Consider the following 12890-nt stretch of genomic DNA (forward strand, 5'->3'; position numbering starts at 1 on the left):
TTTCTGATGAATTTTGTGATGCTCTATAAGTTTCTGTTTCTCTTTGTGAACAAATCTCAGTTGTTCCCTCTTGATTTTCAGGGATTCTTAGTCATGGCGGGGAAGCCTGTGCTTCACTACTTCAATGGCAGGGGCAGAATGGAGTCCATCCGATGGCTTTTGGCTGCAGCAGGAGTGGAGGTAAGGTGGCTGGGTGGACTGCTATTGTTTTTGTCTGCAGATCATTAAATACTTATTTCAGGAAAGTTATAGAAAACTACTTTTGAAAATTTTTGCACTGGGGTTGAACTCAGAAGTGCTTCACCACTGAGTTGTATCCCCAACTCTTTTTGTATTGAGACAGGGTCTCGCTAAGTTACTTGGGCCCTCGCTAATTGCTGGGGCTGGCCTCAAACTTTCAATCCACCTGCCTCAGCCTCCTGAGTTGCTGGGATTACAGGCCTACTCTACTGTACCAGCTAGAAAACAAAAAGCAGTTATTACCACATGCTCTTTAAATGTTGGCTGTGAAAGAATTAATTAGTCCTTTTAATTAAGTGCCTAAAGACTGTAATAATTGTTAATACTAAACATATCCAAGATGTTACAGTGTTCTATAATAATTAACAAAAAAAGAAGAAGGAAGGGTGTGGGAGGAAGGAATGAAGGAGGGAGGCACAGAGGAAAGAAAGGAAGAGACTCATTTTGCTTCATAGCTTCTGATTCCATTCTTCCCAGCCAAGTATGGCATTCATTTAACTACATTTGAATCAAGACTATTAAGATAATAGTACTTTTCTTTAAAAGCACAAAACAGTACTGACATAACATTATCGTTTACCATTAAATTATAGCTGTCCTACACGTCAATGATTTTTTTAATTATTAAAAATTTCTCAATACATTTTAAAAGTAGTTTATTAAAGTTTATAAAAAGCTTTCCAAAGAAATCTTTGTGCCTCTAGCACATTCTGAGTATAAAGCAATTGGCCTCTTCTGGAATCCATACAAAAGTATTTTTCAGTTACTCTTAAATGGTCTCTTAGATAAAGGAACAAGTTTTCTTTGAACTTATGGTCTGTCCCATGGTGACTTAGTGAAAAATTAGCAAGCAATACTGGTAACTTGACATTCACTAGGATATTCTATATGCTGTCTGAGATCTAACAGAGGTCTCACGTTCATCTGTTCTCCAGAAATGAAAATACCTTATATGAATGCATCTCAGAACATGGTTTAATTTGGAATATTTTGTGAAATGTACCACATTATGTCTTCCAGAAGTGTTTGAATAAAGCAACAACAACAAAACATCTGTAGAAGTTTCATTTTTTTCTAAAAGTCGTATCTGGATTTTTTTTTTAAATTTTAAATCAAGTTAGAAGGTTAAGCATGTGCAAAGAATATTGTAAATGAACATGACCCTGCTACCTGAGATGAACAATTGTTAAAATTTAGTCCTAATTCACTTAATATAGTCAGATAGTCTTCTGTTAAAAATAAAACATTAACAGATAAAACTAAAATTCAGTTGGACCGTCATCTTCCGGTCTGCTTGAATAACCTGTATCTAGCAAGTCTAGCTTTTATATTTTTGCATTTTTATCTGTATTTGCCAAAATTTGACTTGTGCACTTTTGGGAAAAAATTTACTTACTTGGCTCCTTCTGTGTATCATTCTTTATTTTTCTCTTTAAACTCAGCTGGATAAATGACAGATGATAGATGTTGAAGATGAAAGAGAGAGACACAAGGTCATTCTTTTATATCTTTTTTTTAATCTCAATTTTTTCATATTGTTGCTTTATAATACTATGGTATTTATAAGAACAAATGATATGGTCAGTAAATACTTTTAACATTCAAGAAGAAAGAATATGCATCATAAAACATGCACAGGAGACAAGGGTTACCTATCAAAAACATTCCAACTTCTTTGGAGGTTACTAAATATTTTTTAGTATAGTTTTTTAAAAAAACGTAAACTTCTCATTTTTCCTTCTAAAGGCCTAATTTTTACAAAACAGTAATAGATCAGTCTTTTTCTCTGAGCCTCATGAATCTCTGTCTTGGGCCTTCTGATTCCTCCCAGAGTTTTAGATTCATGTTGATACCATCATAACTTGTCAGAATTGGAAGGCAATTCTACAGTAGTATCCATCTTCTTTTCCCAACTTTTCCTTGTCATTATGAGTCACAGTGAATTTTCAAAAGCTTAAATATGCTCTTGTATATACCAGTTTGCTAAAATAGCTATGCTTCACTTATCTTTGGAAACCCCACAGTGCCCAACACAGATTCTCACTCAGCCTTTATGCAAAGCACAAAATCATTAAAAAAAAAAAAGTTCAGGAGGAAAAACTCAAAATAAAAAATAAAAAGGGATGGGAATGTAGCACAGGGGTAAGACATCCATGGGTTCAATTCTCAGTAACACCCCCCAGCCACCACAAAAATAAATAAATAAAAATAAAAATAAAAGGAAGAAAGAAAGCTTTGCTTTATACCTTGATTGTCCTTCTCTGTACTCCCATACTTGGTACCAAGTGCGGAATATGGCTTCAAATTGAAATGATTATTTAAATAAAGACAACACAGTTACTAAGCTAATAATATCTGAAATGTAGTGGAAACCTTTTCCCTTGGAATGAAGGGAACCCAGCCCTGGTTCTTCTATCCTTTAGCCGAGGGTCTTCAGGCAAGTCACTTGGCCTCTCTGGGCTTCCTAAGCATCAAATGAAAACTTGGAGAAGAAGAGCTCCAATATTATGCCAGCTGTCAGCAGAGCTTGTTTTTGTTTTTGTTTTGTTTTGTTGTTGTTGTTGTTGTTTTTTGTGTGTGTTTCTTTTGGCTTTTGATTCATGGTTCTTTTTACTGATGAAAATATAAAAGAGAGAACACCACCAACTATCTGAACCAAGAATAGAAGGTGATGGTAAGATAGTACTTAATACTTAGTACTGGGGATCATCAAGCAGAAGAAAATTTATCAAATCAAAGGACTAAGAGAAAAGAGACCCCACACACACACATACATATTACACACCCTATTCCTGCACAAAGATTCTTTTAAATGTGTAGCAAGTGTCCAACTTCCACCTTTTGAACGCCATATTTGTGCTGACTTAGCTATAGGGAAAGAACATGTCTACTGAATACCTTCTCATTTCTAGAGGAGAGCCCAATGAGGATGACTTACAATTTTTTAGCATATCTTTATTTTCTGATTTTTCTATGAAGAGTTCTATAATTTATACAATAATATTGATAATATTTTAAATGAGTAAGAATTCTTACATCTTTTTTTTTTTTTTGGCACCAGAGATTGCACCCAGGGGCACTAACCACAGAATCACATCTTCAGTCCTTTCGATTTTTTTATTTTGAGACAGGGACTCTAAGTTGCTGAGGCTTACTTTGAACTTGAGATCCTCCTGCCTCAGCTTCCTGATCCACTGGGATTACAGTCTTTGTTGTCTTATAAAAATAGCAGAATTCCCTGGAGACTGCTGAGTTTCCTGCTCTTGGATTAGAGTTAAAGTTAATGCTGGTCTTTGAGGTGTAGAAATGAGGTGATCTGACACTTCAGTTTCATATTGTTAAAGGATTCAGGAGTGACACAAAGGAACTACATATTTGGTATACTTAAAACTTTACTTTAGTCAGTAATTAGGCCTTGTGCTTGTTAGCTTTTCATCACTGTGATTACTGTGATCAAAATACCTGACATAAACAGCATAAAAGTGGAAAGATTTATTTTGGCTCAAGGTTTCAGAAGTTTCAGTCTATGGTCAGTTGAATCCAAGGCAGAAACCTCATGACAGAAGGACATAGCAGGGGGAAACTACTCAGCTCATGGCATCTGGAAAGCGGAAAAGGAAAGAGAGAGAGAGAAAGAGATGCACATGTAGGGAACAAGAAATACCCTACCTACCCTTTCAGAGCAAGCCCACAGTGATCTACTTCCTCCAACTAGGTTCCCCCTCCTAGTAATCCATTCTATCATCAAATATCAGCTACCAAATATCAAATGGATTAATCCACTGATGAGATCAGATCCCTTGTGATCCTATCAAATTCTCAAAGCCCCACCTCTGAACTTTGTTCACTGGAGAAAAGGCTTCAACACTTGAGTCTTGGGGGTCACTTCATAACTAAACCTTTGACTTCCATGTAACTTTTTTCCATGGTATCAACAGCAACAATAATAAAATGCTAATAACAATGTATTCTTACATTCTTTTTGTTTGTTCCTTAGTTTGAAGAAAAACTCTTTGAAACACGTGAAGAATTTGAAAAGTTAATTCAAGGTGAGATGAAAATCTTATTACTTTTGATGTTACATTAGATCAAAGAGATGAGATGGTGTCTCCATTACTATGATCACTCTCCCCGCCCCCATCCCCACCCCTCTGTTTAATACTCTGAATAAGAGAAATAAAAATCGTACTGACAGTAACTATCAATATCTTACTTCTATATCAGGAAGGAATTACCTGAGTCTTGCAACGAGCAGGAACCCTGCCTCCACGCTTCTAAGTCTAATAGTTCCAGCTCTCTCCTTTTCTTTCCCCTGAACTTTGTCTTCTTTTTGTGGTTTCCAACGTCACGATACTGCACTGCTCCTTTGTTTCTTTTCAGTTTTCCAGGACTTGGTTAACTTCTTTATATTAAATTCTCTCTGCAAAAGTAACTGGCGTGGCTCAGTTTCCCAGTTAGACCCTCAGATAATGGAAAGGAGAACTGGCCCAGCTTCAGGTGTTTGATGGGGAAAGTGCAGAGCCAGCCTTACGGTTGCCCATCTGAGGAAGAGATGAGACAGATGGACACACAGAGTTGAGGGAGAGAGACAGAATTCTTTTTAATCAAAACATGGCCCTCTCTAGATACTATTAGTTTGTTAGTCGGTTTTATTACAGAGAGTAATACAGTGGTTAAATAGTTCTGCTTACTCACTGATAATTAATAGGGATTGATGGAAATATGTTCAATAGTCTCATGACTTCATGAAAACAACCAGGCAGAGAAGGTGGGATAGACAAGAATGGCCCATCTGGAGCCTGAGTTAACACTCAGGGTATTATCATGGTAGCTCAAAGGTAAAAAGAATGGAGTGGCCATAGGAAAGGAGACAAGGGAGGACTAGGGTTGTGGCTTAGTGGCAGAGTGCTTTCCTAGCGTGTGCAAGGCCCTAGGTTCAATCCTCAGCACCACATAAAAATAAATAAACAAAATAAAGAATTGTGTCCATGTATAACTAAAAAAGAGTATTAAAAAAAAGAGAGAGACAAAGGCAAAGGAATTAAAGAGGAATCTTTGGCAAGAAAGAGTGTGTGTGTGTGTGTGTATACACAGACTTATATTTATCTATGATATATATAATATATATAATATATATATATTATATATATTATATATATATATATATATTTTGTGTGTGTGTGTCTTCCAGGATATTCAATATTGTGTCTGGCCCTCCACACTTTGTTTTTGTATAAGTGAATGCATAAATATTTCTCCTTTTACTTAGTCTCTAAAAATATTTTGATAAAAATTATTTTATTATAATAGTTCCATTTTGTATCATCTTTAGAAAAGAAAACTCAGTTACCACTATCAAGAACAATATATAATCCAGCTTTCTTTTGTGTTTTTCAAGGTGGAACCCTGATGTATGAACGAGTGCCTATGGTGGAAATGGATGGAATGAATTTGGTAGAATCCAGGGCCATTCTAAGATACATAGCTGCAAAATATGGCTTGTATGGAAGGAACCTGAAGGAGCAAGCCTGGTACAGAAAACACTTGTGACTTAAAAACAGAATAAAAACCTAACATTGAGGTTTATTAGCTGCCACATTTAGTGTAATTCTTGATTAACAGAAAATTCTTTTCTTGTTTTTTAACATTTTATCATGAAAAATGTAACACATATCAAAAGAGAGAATATAATAGCACCTATTAAAAAACATTTATCTTCATAGTTACCAATTCATGGCCAAACACTACAGTTTTTTTTTTTTTAACATCCAGATGCTATATTTAGCTCTCATTCATAAAAGAAATCAGGCATTTCTCATGATTTGTTTGCCTCCACTAGGTGGAAGCAGCACTCAAGAGTAAATCCAAAGAATACTGAATATTTTGTCAGGGAGCCATCTTACCCTGTGAAACTGAATCTGGACACGGTCCTGGAAACTACCTCATCAGTCTCAGAATACACCAGATACACCCCCAGCTTCCCAGACTCTATAGATAATTCTCATGTGCACCAACCAGTCAATTTGTGATGGGCAGACCATCTACAAACTAGTAAAAGTCTTGTCTTACCTGTTTAAAACAACCACCCTAAATTGTAAAGTACTGCACAGAATTAGAAAGCCATTATTTGGTAAACAACAAAGAGTTCGTTTTTACTAAATAAGAAGTGTTTTCTCATTGATTAAGCCATTGTTTCATTTCAAAAATGTATTTTTAGAAACTTAGTTTAAAATTTTCATGCAATACAAATTTTTAGATTGACCCTGTGTTATGTCTTAACCATAAGCATTCTCTTGCTTTCTAGTAGTTCCTTCTAAATTTCTGCCGACTACATTGCTGCAGTGTAGTTTAACATGTTCCTTTGTCTCTATTTTTATAAAGGGCTAGTTGGATTTAAAGGGTTTATCAGACTCGGGTTTTTTAGATACAGGTTCCAGGGGATTTGCAAGACTACTTCATGGGTGTTGAGAAGCAGAACGTCTACTTATCTATCCATCATGATATTAGTAGCTGTAGGCTTCAGTGCTATCATTCCTTCCACATTTATTATCTGGAATACTTCTTTAAAAAAAACAACTCCCTCACCTACTACCTGGTTACTTGGAGGTACATTTTCCTATAGAGAAGACAGAAGACAGGATTGATGCTTGGTTCTTTCTCCTTGTTGACCAGTTTTCCAAATAATGAATTGGTTCACATGCGTCCTCCAAAAGTGACCTATTGCTTGTTTTTATTCTTTATGCATCTGAAGGAATCAATTTGCACATCTTTAATATGTTTCAATTTATTTCCGTTGTTATATGCTCAAATTGTTCTGCCTTTGGTCAATGGGATCCAAATGGCTCCTGGAATTTTTTTACCTTACCCTAGTGGCTCTGATAACTTATTTATTTTCTGGTATAATGTGTTGATCCAGATCAGTCCTATTTATCTCTTGCTTCAGGCCTGGTCTCATTCATTTCTCTAAGGAGCTGTGGTTCTTTTTAATGTAAAATAGTTTTAAAGTAGTTAATTTCTAGAACTAATGTTTGTAAATTGAAAATGAATCAATGATTTACTTATATATACTTTAATTGGTTTGTCACTATGATAAAGTCTCATATGTGTTTATATTTTAAAACTCCTTTAACCAACTACACAGTCCCACAACATCTCTAATGCTTAATGGTTCTCTAATATTAATCCATTGCTGCCACATACTCTCCCACAGTTCTAAGCTGACAGGGCTCAGCTCTCATGCAGCATTTCACTCATGTCTGCCACCTGGGTTGGGAGACCTGGAACATGTGGACAACGTCAGGCATTTTTCTCTCTCCCCAAATACCTTCTCCATGTGGCCAGCTTGAGTGTACAGCAGGAGGTTCTCAGAGTAGTTAGACTTCTTAAATAGAGGCTGGCTGCCCTTAGAGCAATTGATAAGAGAACCAGGTGGGATTTGGAAGGATTCTTATGGCCTACCCATGGAAATCCAAGAACATTACTTCCCTACACTGGTCTAGAAAGTGCCCAAAGCCCATTCATATCCAAGGGGAGAATGAGACTTAATCCAATGGCAGGAGGAGCAAAGAATTTGAGACCATTTTCAAGACACACATTACTATTCTGGGTTAAAGCTAAAAGGCCCATGTTTCACAAAGATTAGGAAACTCCCCTTGGACAGAGATTTTTCCAATACCCACACCAGGAGTATTTATTCTCACTATGCCTTGGTTCCTTGACAGACATAAGGCCATCTTTCCTTCCATTCAGGCATGGAAATGAAGGTGGAGGCAAGTGGGAACTTGCAGAGCAAGTTTTGTGCTCTGTTAAATTGCTCTACTGTCTGTGTTTGAGAACTTCTGAACCAGATGGAGAGGCTTGGGGCCAGACAGAGGTCTGTAGTTACCTCTTCCTCCACATGCATCACATGTACTAACATGGTGATCACACTATTATTACATTCAAATAACCAAATACAATCTTTGTCCAGTTTATTATTATGGCATCCTTTTAATACTTTGTGTGAGTATGTCTATGTGTGTGAGAGATTAACATTAGTGTTACATAATTGACGTCACACACACACACACACACACACACACACACACACACACACCTGCCTAGATATTTGAGTTCTATAATTATTCCTATCTCTCAGATTGATCTTTCTTAATATCCCAAAGGAACAGCATTCCATTATTATGCTTGGTGTTAGCTCACAAAACAATATTCCAGGAGGACCCCTGGTAGTCAAGAAGATGAAACTGAGGCACTACTTTAAATGTTCCTTTGGTCCATAATATGATATTCCCTTCTTCTGGAAAAACACGACCTGGAAAGTTAGGGTACCTATGACCTATGCTAAATAACTGTTAATTAAATAATTTGTATTATATGATTCAGCCATGATAAATATATTTAAATGCATATATTAAATCATTTTTGGAACTATCACCCTTCCTATAGGATTGACATATATGTAGAAGGCTTGAGGGACCTGAGTGACATGATTATGTAACTTTCCACTATCTCTGCCTGAAGAGAAGGAAATGAATCTTGAGTATATTCTCCAGCGAGCCACTACGAGATTCTTCCCTGTCTATGAGAAGGTAAGTGACAGACTTATGTTTTGCTTGATGACTTGGATCAAGGAGAAGAAAAATGAACTAAACTAAGTGTAAATAAAGAATTTTATTGGTGGATGAAGGATGGCCAAACCCTCTGTAAAAACTCAAAATTCTTCCCTCACTTGCAGTTATAAAACAAATCTGCCTTCTTCCCACTAGGCTCTTCTGAATTTTATTTTATTTTTTAAGGATTTCATGCATAATTTCAGAACCATTTGTAGTTCTGGTGCTGAGAGAATTTCAGTTACCTGATTTAATTCTGGAGTAAAATAAAGCTTTAAAACAGGACTTGGGGTGGAAATCAGAGTCCCACACTAATTAAAGAGTTGTTGGGGAGGATAATATTATTTCTAAAATACACTGGCTAATACTAGGGTTCAGGGAAGTTTATCAAGTTATCAGAATCCTATGCAACAGTCTAAAACTTTAAAAAATGTTTTCAAAATAACCCTTTTTTCTTGTGTCTCTAAACTTTTAGCATTTATAAAATTATGTCTGAAAAGCTTGTGCCTTAAGCAAACATCTAGACTGCATTGCTAACACCAGGGTTAGGACCTTCTTTAGCTATCTACACTCTTACCTCTAGGAACACTCATTATAAATTAGTAAGTGTCGGAAAGAATCATTAAAAATGTCATGGTTTTGGTAAAAATAATAAATGATCCAGGTGAGTTTTCCAAATCTACTGCCAATGCTGGTTTAGTCCACCCTTTCTGGGCTCAGGAACAATAGTTCTAAAAGAATGACTTAGTATATATATTTAAATGTATTTATCACCATCAAATCATGTAATCAGACTATTTAATTAATACTTAGGTATTTAGCATAGATTACAGGTAGCCTAACTTCCCAAACCACACTTTTTTTTCTCTTAATCACATTCAGTGAATTTTCGGTGTCTTTGTTCCAAGTTGTATCAAACTGTAAATATTCTACACCTTGCATTTTCTCTGTATCATTTCCTTCATAAATATATAAGATAATATACTAACTTGTAATCAGCACATAATTTAAGACATTTTTACCCTATAATTTTATAAATATTGGCAATGAAAGGATGTCTGACACCACTCTTCCTAATGACTGAAGTTTTTGTCATACAGTATCATAAAGTATAGACACTTCTCTCATGGCTGAAGATAGTGACAATGACAATATCATTAACTGCAGTATTAATCATGATGATGTCATTGTCATCTCCACAGAATGATAACTACTGTGCTGTGTATTTGGCATATTTGCCCTTTTAATCTTAGTCCATGAAAGAGGTGCAATGATTGTCCCTTTTACAGATGAGGCAACAACAGCTGAAAGTAACTTGCCCAATGTCATACAACTAACAAAGCTGACACTTGCACTCAAGTCTCTAAATTCTGATCACATGTCCATGCACCATAAGATCATAAAGTTGGGGAGCTAGCATATCCTTTACTATCTAATTTTTCATTTTGTATTCAATCAATTTTAACTCAGAGTGACTCATAAATTACAGTCCTATTACAAGAAAACTCACTTGTAAAAACTCCCTGAAAACAAAGTCCCCTCCAGAAGCAGCATAACTAAGGAATCTGCTCAGAGGCAGGGCAAACTCAGACCTGGAAAAGCCACCAAGCCAGGTGCTGCACTAAAACCATTCATAGAGGTTCACAGGGTAGGTAGAGGGAGATAAAAGACGACCAAGCTCATGGGAGCAAGCTGTTTCCTGTGGTCAGGTCAGGGGGATTGGAGTTGCTCCACCTCTTTCAGGTGAACTGAAGCTCCAAGAGACGGGGTTGGCTCAAGCTCATACAGCTGCCCAGGGGGCAGAGAACAGATTAGAAACCAGGTCTCTTTAACTTCTAGAACACTTTCTAGAAGACTTTTCTAGAACACTAGATCACTAGTTTACATGTGAGGTGTGCCCTTAGTCCTTTACCTTCTTCTCAACTATCATGCAGGCACTAAGAGACCCTGGGAAAGATTTCCTTGTGGGCAGTCAGCTGAGCTGGGCTGATATACAGCTCCTTGAAGTCATCTTAATGGCTGAAGAGTGCAAACCCAGTGTCCTCTCAGACTTCCCTCTGCTACAGGTAATGCTATCCAGAGTCCCCAAGAACTTCAGAGAGAATGAATATGCATCATTCCTTTTTTTATTGTCATTCACTCAAGAACGTTCTAACTTCTTTATGCCAAGGCCTGTACTAGAAATATAAAGATGCCCTCCAGAAACATACCTAGTCAGGGAGACAGACACACAGACAGGTATCTTCTATACAATGTGATAAATTAAAAAATAAAACATGGGAAAGCAGACGAGGGTCACTTGCACCAGCACAGAGATTTGAGGAAGGCTTCTTTCAGGGCTGAAGCCTCAGAGTAGAGCCTCAATAAAAGTTGCTTAATTTTCTAGATGAAGTAAGAAGAAAAACTTAAGATAATATCATAGCCAGGTGCAGTGGTGCATGCCTATAATCCCAGCAGCTAGGGAGGCTGAGGCAAGAGGATCACAAGTTCAAAGCCAGCCTCAGTAAAAAGCGAGGTGCTAAGCAACTCAGTGAGACCCTGTCTCTAATAAAATACAAAATAGGGCTGGGGATGTGGCTCAGTGAGCAAGTGCCCCTGAGTTCAATCCCTGGATCAAAAAAAAAAAAACAGATAACATCATCCCAGCACAGACATTACTCAACAACAACCATATAACCATTAGTGAAGTTTCTTCATGTCATGCATTGAACCAAGAATCAAATGCACTTTACCTCAGTTATTTTATTTATCTTTTTTAAGAGAGAGAGATAGAGAGAAACTTTTTAATGTTTATTTTTCAGTTTTCGGTGGACACAACATCTTTATTTTATTTTTTTTATTTTTATGTGGTGCTGAGGATCGAACCCAGTGCCCCACGCATGCCAGTGAGTGCGTTACCACTTGAGCCACATCCCCAGCCCTACCTCAGTTATTTTATTCCATCCTCAAGATAGACAGGAAATGAGACTCAGAGGTTAAATAACTTGCACATACTTGCACATGAATAACTTGGGTGTTGGGACTCATACTCAAACCTCAGTCTGTCTGATTCCATGACCCAAGTTCTAAAAGATTTTGCTACATTAGTGGTTTCCTTTATAATCTTTAAAATATTTCAAACATTGCTAGGTAACCTGAGGGCTGGGGATATAGCTAGTTGGTAGAGTGCTTATCTAGCATATGCAAGGCTCTGGGTTCAATCCCTAGCACCAAATTCACACACGCAAAAAAAATTAAAATATTTGTAACATGAGTTAATGACAATTCTGCAGCCTCAATTTTCCACTTCATATTACTTTATAACCATGTTTTACTATTGTTATTTAGTCTACCTCACTTGTACACAATGTTATCTGTTGTATGCTTTTTGAAATTTCCAATACATAATATTCCATTTATTGTGCTTGATGAAAATCACAAACAACTTAAATGTCCAATACCTGAAAAATATCTACATAAATGAGATACATCAGCTGGATAGAATTTTGTGCAGCTACTTAAAATGATGTTTTCAAAGATCATGTAAGAACATGAAAAATGTTTATGGTATAGGAAAACTGAGGACTTCTCCTTACAAGTCAGCAGAATTTTACTTTGTTTATTGTACTATATTCTTCTCTCATGAATTTTGACATTTTATATTTTAGGAATTCAAGGTCAGAATTAGCCACATCCCTACAATTTACAAATTTCTCCAGCCTGGAAGCCAGAGAAAGCCTCCACTGGATGAAGAACCCATTAAGAAAGCGAAGAAAATATTCAAATTTGAAAATGGCATGTTTCTCAAAAACATGAGCACTATAGAAGCTGAGTATTAACAATTCAAGAGGTTGAATTCAAGAGGTTCAGGTCATACTGCACACTTCATTTATAGGAAGGCCCAGTAAAATATTCTAAAGATATGTTAATAAAGAAACGAAAGTAATAAATGCATAAGGAAATAAAGTCCCTAAAACTTGCCTGCAAATTAGAAAACTCCTTTTCTATTTTTCCTAAATATTCTGACACCACTTAGAATGATCCAAATATGAATTCTTTAAA

General features: G+C 36.4%; 1 pseudogene; it reads left to right on the top strand.

The window, feature by feature from the left end:
* The first annotated feature begins 40 nt into the window (after positions 1 to 40).
* On the top strand, positions 41 to 12792 carry LOC101968781 (glutathione S-transferase-like; annotated as a pseudogene).
* The last annotated feature ends 98 nt before the right edge of the window (positions 12793 to 12890 follow it).

This window comes from Ictidomys tridecemlineatus, chromosome 8, assembly GCF_052094955.1.
Source record: "Ictidomys tridecemlineatus isolate mIctTri1 chromosome 8, mIctTri1.hap1, whole genome shotgun sequence".
Classification (NCBI taxonomy): Eukaryota; Metazoa; Chordata; class Mammalia; order Rodentia; family Sciuridae; genus Ictidomys; species Ictidomys tridecemlineatus.